This window comes from Oncorhynchus tshawytscha, linkage group LG03 (assembly GCF_018296145.1).
Source record: "Oncorhynchus tshawytscha isolate Ot180627B linkage group LG03, Otsh_v2.0, whole genome shotgun sequence".
NCBI classification, from domain to species: Eukaryota; Metazoa; Chordata; class Actinopteri; order Salmoniformes; family Salmonidae; genus Oncorhynchus; species Oncorhynchus tshawytscha.
In genome coordinates, this window is record NC_056431.1 from 41,775,726 (window position 1) to 41,787,111 (window position 11,386).

General features: G+C 41.5%; 1 protein-coding gene and 2 long non-coding RNA genes across 6 annotated transcripts in view; 2 read left to right on the forward strand and 1 right to left on the reverse strand.

Moving 5' to 3' along the window:
• LOC112234149 (activin receptor type-1-like) overlaps positions 1–1,862 on the reverse strand; it is a 36,429-nt gene extending 34,567 nt beyond the window's left edge. For 2 of the 4 annotated variants that reach the window (XM_024402162.2, XM_024402163.2), the window contains exon 1: positions 1,204–1,562. The gene's annotated coding sequence lies outside the window, so the exon portion shown is untranslated. Of the gene's footprint in view, positions 1–1,203; positions 1,565–1,843 lie in introns of those variants that run through there. The other 2 variants (XM_024402166.1, XM_024402167.2) reach the window with 2 other exon arrangements.
• An 850-nt stretch (positions 1,863–2,712) lies between these two features.
• On the forward strand, positions 2,713–4,169 carry LOC121846261. The gene is made up of 3 exons (XR_006083157.1): positions 2,713–3,611; positions 3,748–3,848; positions 4,036–4,169. It is a non-coding gene; the product is annotated as an uncharacterized LOC121846261 (long non-coding RNA).
• Positions 4,170–4,390: 221 nt separating this feature from the next.
• On the forward strand, positions 4,391–5,845 carry LOC112245508. The gene is made up of 5 exons (XR_002952758.1): positions 4,391–4,540; positions 4,645–4,742; positions 4,926–5,029; positions 5,120–5,208; positions 5,378–5,845. It is a non-coding gene; the product is annotated as an uncharacterized LOC112245508 (long non-coding RNA).
• Positions 5,846–11,386: the final 5,541 nt, after the last annotated feature.

An 11,386-nucleotide genomic window follows, 5' to 3' on the forward strand; every position in this document is an offset into this window, starting at 1 on the left:
ATTGATGGGAAATGATGTAAATATATCACTAGCCACTTTAAACAATGCTACCGTATATAATGTTACTTACCCTACATTATTCATCTCATATGCATACGTAGATACTGTACTCTATATCATCGACTGCATCCTTATGTAATACATGTATCACTAGCCACTAACTACGCCACTTTGTTTACATACTCATCTCATATGCATATACTGTACTCGATATCATCTACTGTATCTTGCCTATGCTGCTCTGTACCATCACTCATTCATATATCCTTATGTACATATTCTTTATCCCCTTACACTGTGTATGAGACAGTTTTTTTGGAATTGTTAGTTAGATTACTTGTTCGTTATTACTGCATTGTCGGAACTAGAAGCACAAGCATTTCACTACACTCGCATTAACATCTGCTAACCATGTGTATGTGACAAATAAAATTTGATTTGATTTATAAAAAAAGTGTTCATATTATGTAATGTAGCCAAAGTGAGGCCAAAAGTAATTAGTTAGTGTGCTGTCTGTGCACACAAAGTGAACTATCAGGGAGTATTCAATGTGTGCCCCAATCTCGTTAAATATTTATAGTTCTTCCCCCACTCTGGCTACAGGACCATTGTGGTGCTTATTGCCCAGCGTGGGCTTGATGGAAACACACGATCAAGGAGTGATGCTCCCAACAAAGTCTACATGACAAAAGGCACACTAACAAAGTGAAAGAAAATTTGACGCAATTGACCCTATGAGTGACTGGAACCCCTGAGCATCAAAAATCGCCGCCAAACAAATACCCAAATCTAGCCTATATCTTGACATACTTGAGTCAAGGGGAGTTTGAGTTCGTTTTTGTGGTAACGTTGATCCTGTCTAGGCTTCTGTAAATAGTAACAAATGTTTTCCTCCACAACAGTCGTTTTATGTATTGATTCTTGTTTCTCCAGATTGAAAAAAGTGACCTAAATAATAGGGCTAATATTTCAAATAGATAAATTAACCTTATCTGGTTGACCTAAAGCTTGTGAGAGACGGAATGTGCCACTCACTGCCTTATTGAGCAAAAAAACTACTGTGATAGTGGGCTACATACAAGGCTACATTTGTACTCTTTAGGGTCCCCGCAAGTCCAAAGTATAGGCTGCGCATAGGACTCTACTTCCTACAGGTAGCCAGACATTCCTAATAAAATATATAAACAAACCAAAACAACTTACCTTGCATGTTAAACTTACGAAGTGATTTGAGGACGCACAGACGTAACATACAATGTGCTTACTGCACAAGTCAGGCTATTCTGCTATATCCCGAAAATTCACCGACAAGAGCCTATTTGTTTGGTTTCTTAAATGCAAGACTCCGGTTTCAGCCGACATTGCCCTACTTCTGCTTCGATACTATGTTACAATACAACGAATGTTCATCATCCAAAGTAACGCAAAATTGCGGTCAGTAACTTCGCCAGAGTTCCATAAGCTTTGGTGTTCTTCACTCCATATACGAACGGTAATAACCCCTAGGCGGATATTTCATGTAGCAGAGCTAGGCTACGGCAAATCCTAGGAGGAAGTAGCCTGCAACTCACTGTAATAAGAGGACCATGACCACATCATTTCCTCTGCGCATATTTCCACACCAGCCACCTGGGGAGGCGGTCATCTAGGATATTTGAATTTGAAATGTATACATTTTCAGTCATCTGATTTGAAAAACATGCATGTTAGGAAAATATTATAGCCTATGTGATAGTGTTCATCAAATTCTAATCCTCGAGACCTACATTCAAGAACAAAATATCCCTGAATAAGCAATACGCTATTTTATAAAATACAAGGAGTCGTAATAGAAAAAACCAACCTTAGTCGTATCCAACCGAGTTAGATCAGTATGGAAGCTCATTCCTGCAAGCAAAAATAAATACATCTGATTACCGGTTATGAGATAGTAAGCAGGGTTGGGTAGGTTGTAGTCTGTTACAGTAATTAGTTACCCTTCCAAAATTGTAATCAGTAACAATTTTTTTTATGCCCAAACTCAGTAACGTAATCGGATTACTTTCAGTTACTTTTAGATGACTTTCCCTTTAAGAGGCATTAGAAGAAGGCAAAATGAATATTACCAATTGAACGACATCTATTGCAGGACAAATCAATATTAGAGTTTACATAGCTCGCCTGTAATGGATGTTGCATTTTACTTTATGGGTTGGTTATGTAGGCTTCTATAGGCTATGTCGTTACGTTAAAAACCAAAGTCTGTCAGATTTCTAGTCATTCCAATTAAAGCAATACCGCTTGATCTTCAAGAATATGACTTGGAAATATAGATTTGCCAAATTGTTTTACCTGAGCATAATACTTTTTTTGGAACTCAGTCGGGGTCTCAATTTACTGTTGTGAGTTAGAACAGTAAGATACTGAAGGTGCAATTTAGAAAGGTTGTTGTGCATCAACAGTTTTTATCTTCTTATGTCAGTCACTGACAGTCACTCAATTAGCCATGTCAGCTAACAATTGTTATACTGTTAAGTTAGTCTAGCCAGCTATCTAAACTTGTATTAATAACGGCCGAATACCAACCGGGCCTTACCCCCCCATCCAAATCTCATTTAGGGACTATCATCTGTCATGCCAAATAGTGTCCCCTTACCAAAAAGTGCCATAGCAGTGCAAATGTACTTAGACTTGGGTTTTTCAACAACTCGTCTATTCCAACTTGTTAGGCAACCACACGTACCTACGGGGGAAGAATGGCCAGCCACACAGGATGGTGATTTTTACTAAGGAGGAGAAGGAGGCCGTGCTGACCGAGATGCATGCTGGCCACTTCGGAGGGAAGCCATGGTGACCAAAATCAGCCTACGCTTCTTCTCATGGGGAATTGTCAAGGGGGTGGACAGCTGGGCAAGTGAAATAAGCTTTTGTTTATCAATCTCATTATTTATCAATCTCTGTCATATATGAAATTATTATGATTTCAATGAATGTCATATCAGAGAGCATGCAATCTCTCAATTTGTCACTTTTTGCTTAAAGGTCAGTACCCTGTCTAACCTGCTAGAAGTTTGAAAGTGTGAAGACTGTGTCCCCGGAGTTGAAGCCCATCAAAGTTGTTTCACCATGGCATATGATTGGTGTAGTGTCCCAATTCAAATTTTGCCCTGATAAGTTGTTTTGTAATGGTTGCTTTATTCGACCACAGCAGAGTTCAATATTATAGAATGTGTGTGTCAGTATCCTTACAAATATGAAAATCTGCATACTGGATGACACCGATTAATGTAAGATTAAAGTCATCTCCCCTTTAACACTTTAAGTGTTAGGGGTGGACCTCATTTGACCCTTCACAAAATCAAGGAATGTCAACAGCTGGTGTCTGACGGAGAACGATCACATTACCAAGTGTGTGGTACCCATTCAGTAAAAGAAGAGAACGTGTTTAACCTTAAATTCCCTTCTGTAGCCCATCAAAAAGGGTGCTTGGAACCAAAAATGTATTTTTTTGTATAATACCCATTAAGGACGAGACTGGAGAGGCCACCTCCAAGGCGATGATGGACATCTTCAACACCCACGGTTCTCCTGAGGTCCTCTTGAGTGACTAAGGTCATGAGCGCTTGAACATGGTACGGATGTTATAGGTTATATTCTATCACCAATGGTTTTTCAAATGTATTTTTTACAATTTGTTTTTGTTTTTCCATGGTACATAATCAGACATATTTCAATATCTTACAGTGTCAATAGATATCGCTTTTCTAGTCCCCTCCTCCAGGTTTGGTGAATGGACCAACCAGACCCTCAAGACCGCCATGGGCAAGTCCCTTGACGGGTACCAGGAATGGGGGGAGAACAACCTGAAGGTAATTCACTTTGCACACAACAGCAGCTTCCAGGCCTCCACCGAGTACGGAAGGGAGCCGCAGCTGTTGACTAAGGGAAACAATGCAATTGTAGATATAATTATTACATATACTGTAGTCTTTCAAAATTGTGATTGACTTAGTGTTGTTGTTTGTCTATTGCTATTTTTGTATTACGTACTTTCAGATCACTGAAACCCCACCTGATGTGGTGGTAGTTGGCGACCAGATCAGAACGCTGTCAGCGTGGTGTGTATAGGTGGCAGGGAAGTCAGGCGCAGGAGAGTCAAAATGGAGTGTAAATGGAGTCTTTTAATAAATGTCCACAGAACATGCTCCATAACACTAAAAAGTACAGACATGAAAAAACATGGGTACGAGGACCCGTCGCGCACCAAAACAACAAATAAACAACACTGACAATAAAACAAACTCTGACAAAGACATGAGGGGAAACAGAGGGTTAAATACACAACAGGTAATGTATGGGATTGAAAACAGGTGTGTGGGAAGACAAGACAAAACCAATGGAAAATGAAAAATGGATCAATGATGGCTAGAAGACCGGTGACGTCGAACGCCGAGCACCGCCCGAACAAGGAGAGGCAACGACTTCGTAAGAAGTCGTGACAAACGCCTTCGCGTACTACCTTCAGGCACGGACTGAGAAGGATGTGGAGATTTTTGACCAGGTAAAAGTGATTGTCCACTGTTAATTAAAATTCTGGCCCTCCAAGAGAAAGAAATGTATTTGTAAAATGATCCATAATTGCATTTATTCCTGTTATCAATCAAGGTGAAACTGAATATCGACAAGGCACAGGAGAAACAGAAGGAGAGCTACCGGAGCAGAATCAAGAAGGGGACCAAGTGCCACCGCATCCAGGCAAAAATGTAAGAAGGACAAAAGGAAGGCGAGACCTGGGAAACCTCGCTGCTCTTTTGCTCCTAGCTGGGGTCACCATCTGTTAAAGTGAATATATAAAACATCTCAGATAATAACTATTTGCATTTGCACACAAAATAACCTGAAGCTAGTTTTAGATTCCCCAACACTGATATTTTTTCTCTTCCTAGGGTTACCTCGGTGGAAGCCAACAATCTTATCCAGTTGGAGCAGTTGGATGGTTGACCACTGAAAGCCCTGATGCCCTAAACTTCAGTGAAGCCCAATAGACAAAGTATGTTAAGCATTTGTTGACATTTGAGAAAGCAAGAAATGGTAGTTTATAAAAGATATACCTCTTCAATTTACCTCCAAATTACTTGAGGACCATTGACTGTCCAAGCCCCACCAGAGCCAGTGCGTACGGATCAGTCTGATTCTCTGTGCTCTGAGTCGGAGGGGGACCAGTTTGAGGTAGGCTATACCTTCCAAAATAGTTGAAAAGCACATATCTCCCATTTATAACACTGCACTAATCCATCAAATTTTCTCACAGTAAAGTGTAACCTGTGCGTTTGCTTGCTTGCTTGTTTACGTCTCTGTCTCCTACCCTGTTCCCTATAACTCTGCTCCTGTTCTCCAGGATCTAGGTGTTCTGCCCAACACCCAGATGGGGATCCACCTGTCATCCGTTACCAACCACCCTCCAACTTTTCATTACATCAGCTACAGCTACGGTTATTGTCATGTTGTAATTATCTGATTAAAAGTTTTCTTGCACTATCATGCTGGGCACATAATATGTGAGATACACAGATTACCTAAAAACACTAGCACTGCAAACACTCAGAACAAAGAGAGCAGCAGTGCCTGGACCTTGCAGTCTCCCTCTTCAAGTCTCCATTCCGAGATTGACCTGCCTGTTGAGAACAAGTGACAGGCGGAACCTCCGACCACGTCCTCTATATTCTACACAACAGAATTCCGTATTTTAGTCTATGATTGCCATGTGTGCAAACAAATATGTGAAAATGTATTAATGACACAGCTGTACCGAAAAATATAAACTTTTATGTATTAAAATCTTAAATAATTGCCAGGTTGGATTTCACCACTGTTTCACAAGGTGTTCATTATTGTAAGTTGTAAGGTATCCTTTGATGGTATTTATTTGTTCCACATTATTCATTATTTTATCCTAGGACCTACAATAGATACATATACAGTCCCTTCAGAAAGTATTCAGACCTCTTGACTTTTTCCACATTTTGTTAGGTTACAACCTACTTCCAAAATGTATGAAACTGTTTTTTCCCTCATCAATCTACACACAATACCCCATAATAACAAAGAAAAACAGGTTTTCAAAAATATCTGCTCATTTATTTTTAAAAACGGAAATATCACATTTACATAATTATTCAGACCCTTTACTCAGTACTTTGTTGAAGCACCTTTGGCAGTCATTACAGCCTCGAGTCTTCTTGGTATGACACTACAAGCTGAACACACTTGTATTTGGGGAGTTTCTCCCATTCTTCTCTGCTGATCCTCTCAAGATCTGTCAGGTTGGATGGGGAGCGTTGCTGCACAGCTATTTTCAGGTCTCTCCAGAGATATTTGATCGGGTTCAAGTCCGGGCTCTGGCTGGGCCACCCAAGGACATTCAGAGACTTGTCCTGAAGCCACGCCTGCATTGTCTTGGCTGTGTGCTTAGGTTCATTGTCCTGTTGGAAGGAGAATTTTTGCCCCGGTCTGAGGTGCTGAGTGCTCTGGAGCAGGTTTCCATCAAGGATCTCTCTGTATTTTGCTCCATTAATCTTTGCCTCAATCCTGACTAGTCCCCCAGTCCCTGCTGCTGAAAAACATCCCCACAGCATGATGCTGCCACCACCATGCTTCACCGTGGGGATGGTGCCAGGTTTGCTCTAGTCGTGGCGCTTCGCAATCAGGCCAAAGAGTTCAGCCTTGGTTTCATCAGACCAGAGAATCCTGTTTCTCACTGTGTTCTTGGGGACCTTCAATGCTGCAAACATTTTTTGGTACCCTTCCCCAGATCTGTGCCTTGACACAATCCTGTCTCAGAGCTCTACGGGCAATTCCTTTGACCTCGTGGCTTGGTTTTTGCTCTGACATGCACTGTCATCTGTGGGACCTTATATAGACAGGTGTGTGCCTTTCCAAATCAGCTAGGGTGCTGATTTGAAAAAGAGATGGCGCCTGAAGAAATGGCAGCCGTTTTATGGGTATCTAACTAATTGTGCTATTATTTGGGGGGGGGGGTTTCACGTTATTTGTGACTTAGTTTGTACATAATGTTTCTGCCACCGTATCTTACAGCAGAAAATAGCTTCTGGATATCAGGACAGCGATCACTCACCTCGGATTAGACAAAGAGCTTCTGGATATCAGGACAGCGATCACTCACCTCAGATTAGACAAATATGTTTTTCTTCAACAAGCAGGACACACAGGATATATTTCAGACACCCGACAAGGCTGAAATCCTCGTCACTGGCAAGAGAAAGAGACGCAGGTATAGAGGACACAGGGCGGGGTGCCTCGTCACAATCTGCCTATGGCGAGTGGGAAATCTGCGAGTGGGAATATTGACTTTGAGCTTAAGTTTTTTTTTTTTTTTTTTTACAGGAACAGTGCACATTAATCAACGTTTCAGTAAAGGTTACGGTAAAAGTTATTCAACCAGCTAATTTTCAACCGCAGTCCCTGGTCAGGTTATTAAAAACAATTACAATACAGACAATCAATGAGCAGTGAGCACACACAGAGCAACATAGGACAAGCAAGCAACAAGTCAAAATCCATAAAAACAACAAAGTGTTTCCACACCTCACAAGCTACAGACAACAGACAACATGGAAAGCGGCAACACACAGCGAGGGATTATGTTCACAAATTTGATTGACCTTTAGCCATGTCTTCATGTTTTTGTGAAAGTGGTGCAGTTATGTGTGTCTGACGGCAGTGTATTCCAGACATGGGAAGCTCTCACAGAGAAAGCAGATTGACTAAAGGTGCTTTTCTTTAAGATAACTATACAGTCACCTCCCATTTCAGACCTTGTGGATCTGCTGACATATGTTTGGGTTTTCTGTTTTACAAAAGTACTGAGTGGAGGGGGAGCCAGGGCATTTAGAATCTTGAATACAAGACATGCGTCGGTGTATTGCACAAGATTTTCCCAACTCATGAGCTCATGCTTTCTGAGGATGTAACAGTGATGATGGCTATTGGGCTTCCGTTCAAGCACTTTGAGAGCCTGTTTGTAGACAGACTGAATGGGTTTTAATGTTGTAAAGCAAGCTTGGGCCCAATTAGTCAAGCAGTATGTTAAGTAGGGGAGTATCATAGAGTTGAAGTACAGTTTTGCTACCTCTACAATTTCATATAAATCGGAAATTAGCTAGGTTGAATTTGGTTATTTGAATTACCTTTTTCACCTGCTTTTTAAAAGAGAGGTTGGAATCAAGTATGATGCCAAGTTACTTAAAATCAGATACCACCTGGAGCTTCTCCCTTGACACATAGACATCTGGCTCAGTAGCATCAGTTATCTTCTTTGTGAAGAACATGCAGACAGTTTTTTTCACATTGAGATGCAAACATGAGCCATTGAGTCACTTTGTAACCTGGACCATTACAGTAGTGAGTTCTTGTGCAGCTTGTTGTTTGCTCTTTGCATGCACATATATCACTGTATCATCTGCATGCATTTGAACTTCAGACCCAGTACAGACAGAAGGCAGATCAGTAATGTACTGGCTGAACATTAGGGGCCCCAGTATTGACCCTTGGGACACACCCACATCATAGCTAAGAGTGGGCAACAGCTCATTGCTCATTCTGACACACTGAGTTCTGCCTTCAAGGTATGATTTCATCCATCTCAAGGCATCGGGGGAAAAGTTGAACTTGGACAATTTTGTGATGAGAACCTCATGGTTAACAGTATCAAGAGCCCTCCGTAGGTCCAGAAACACAGCCCCAACAACGCCCCCTTTGTCAAACTTGGACTTCACATTTTCCAGAAGAAAACAGTTGGCGGTTTCTGTGGAGTGTTTCGCTCTGAAGCCAAACTGCACCGAGTGTAATGTGAAGGGGCTGTTGTTGAGGTGGGCAATCAGTTGTTCTGCTACACACTTTTCAACAACCTTCAACACCACAGGTAGTATACTAATGGGCCTGTAATTACTCACGTCAGCAGGGTCACCCGATTTAAAGATGGCCATTATTATGGCCGACTTCCATACCGTTGGAAACACCCCCTGGCGAATAGATGTGTTGGTGACCTTAGTAATCGGGCCAATGACTGACTCTTGGTAGTTTTTAAGAAAGGTAGAGTCCAGCCCAAACACATCTTTGGCTGTAGAGTTCTTTAGTGAGCTTATCACCCTGTTCACCTTAGACTCAGAAACCTCCCTTATGATGAAGACAGGTTGAGCATCATTCACTAGGACTGAGCCCAAGAAACCAGTGGAGGGGTTCTGTGTCAGTACCCAGACAGAATCAATAAAGTAGGAATTGAAGGCTATTGCTATTTCGACTGCATCCTGTGTTAGATTGTTATTCACCATGACTTCTAGTCTTTTTGCAGTGTTACTTATGGTCTTTCCCTGTTAACGTTTTTAGATTCTCCCAGATCAATTTAGGATTTCCCTTTGCTTCACCAATTATGTTAATCAAAACGTTTGCCTTGGCCTGTCTGATTTCTTTCATCACCTTATTTCTCAACATGGTTAACCTACATCTATCACGCTCTAATTTGGATTTTAGGGCTGTTTTTAGAGCATAATCTCGCTCTTTCATCAATTTCCAGATTTCTCCATTTAGCCAAGGAAAAGTTGTCTTTTGGCCAGGTTTGGATTTTCATTAGGAAGCTGTTTATTGTAGTCTGGATTGTGGATAGAAAAACCTGACTATCAGCTTCCACGTCTGTATAGGACAAGAGATCATTCCAGTTAATTCCCTTAATTGCATTTTCAAAATAATTTAATTCACTCTTAGGCATTCTTAGTTGATCCGGCTTTCTAACAGTAGAGAGGTTAAACTTGCTCTTAGAAAGCTTGCTGGCTATAAGTGTCAGATTATGATCAGATAGCCCAGTAACCATATGAAATGATTTAGTCACTCTCTCTGGTTTATTACTGAACACCAGATCAATCTGTGTTTTAGAGCAACAAGTCACCCTGGTTGGCCATTTAACTAGCTGTGTAAGGTCAAAGGTATTAGTGATCCGTTTGAGGGTTTTCCTACAAGACTTGTCTTCATAATTAATGTTAAAATCTCCCATTAAGATGACCTCTTTCCCAAAATTACATTCCCTGTGTTGATATTCGGCAGTAGATTGATTGTGTCATCCCAGCAAGGACGCACTGAGATTATCAGAAGAGCAGCTACATAACTGACAATCATGGCAATGTACTGGAGATAAAACACATAATTGCACTTTAAATCTTTGCATGAGTTACTTAGTTGGGGTCGGCGTACACCTGATGTTTTAGATGAAATAACAGCATCTGTAGGAGAAGCGGCAGCAGCCACACCACCCTCTCTTCCGTCTGCCATTGTTTTTTGAGCACAGCCTTATGTTACGAGGTACAATCACGAATATCCTACCAACGGGGTATCAAAAACTGTCATATCTTTTGTTTCACCGAATTGTGGCTGAATGATGACATGGAGAACATTCAGCAGGATTGACCCTGCACCGGCTAGATAGAACAGCACACTCCGATAAGACGAGGGGGGGCGGTCTGTGTATATTTGTAAACAACAGCTGGTGCACGAAATCTAAGGAAGTCTCTTGATTTGGCTCGCCTGAAGTAGAGTATCTCATGATAAGCTGTAGACCACACTATTTGCCAAGAGAGTTTTCATTAAAAAAATTTGCGCCTGTTTATTTACCACCACAGACAGATGCTGGCACTGACTAAGAGTCAGCTGTATAAGGAAATAAGCAAACAGGAAACCGCTCACCCAGAGGCGACGCTCCTAGTGGCCGGGGACTTTAATGCAGGGAAACTTAAATCAGTTTTACCTATTTTCTATCAACATGTTAAATGCACAACCAGAGGGAAAAAAAATCTATATCATCTTTACTCCACACACAGAGAGGTGTACAAAGCTCTCCCTCGCCTTCCATTTGTCAAATCTGACCATAATACTATCCTCCTGACTCCTGCTTACAAGCAAAAATTAAAGCAGGAAGCACCAGTGACTCGGTCTATAAAAAAGTAGTTAGATGAAGCAGATGTTAATCTACAGGACTGTTTTGCTAGCATAGACTGGAATATGTTCCGGGATTCTTCCGATGGCAATGAGGAGTACACCACATCAGTCACTGGCTTTATCAATAAGTGCATCGAGGACGTTGTCCCCACAGTGACTGTACATACATACCCCAAACAGAAGCCATGGATTACAGGCAACATTCGCACTGAGCTAGAGGGTAGAGCTACCGCTTTGAAGATGCAGGACTCTAACCCGAAGCTTATAAGAAAACCTGCTATGCCCTCCGACGAACCATCAAACAGGCAAAGCGCCAATACAGGACTAAGATTGAATCGTACTACACTGGCTCCGACGCTCGTCGGATGTGACAGGGCCTGCAAACTATTACAGACTACAAAGT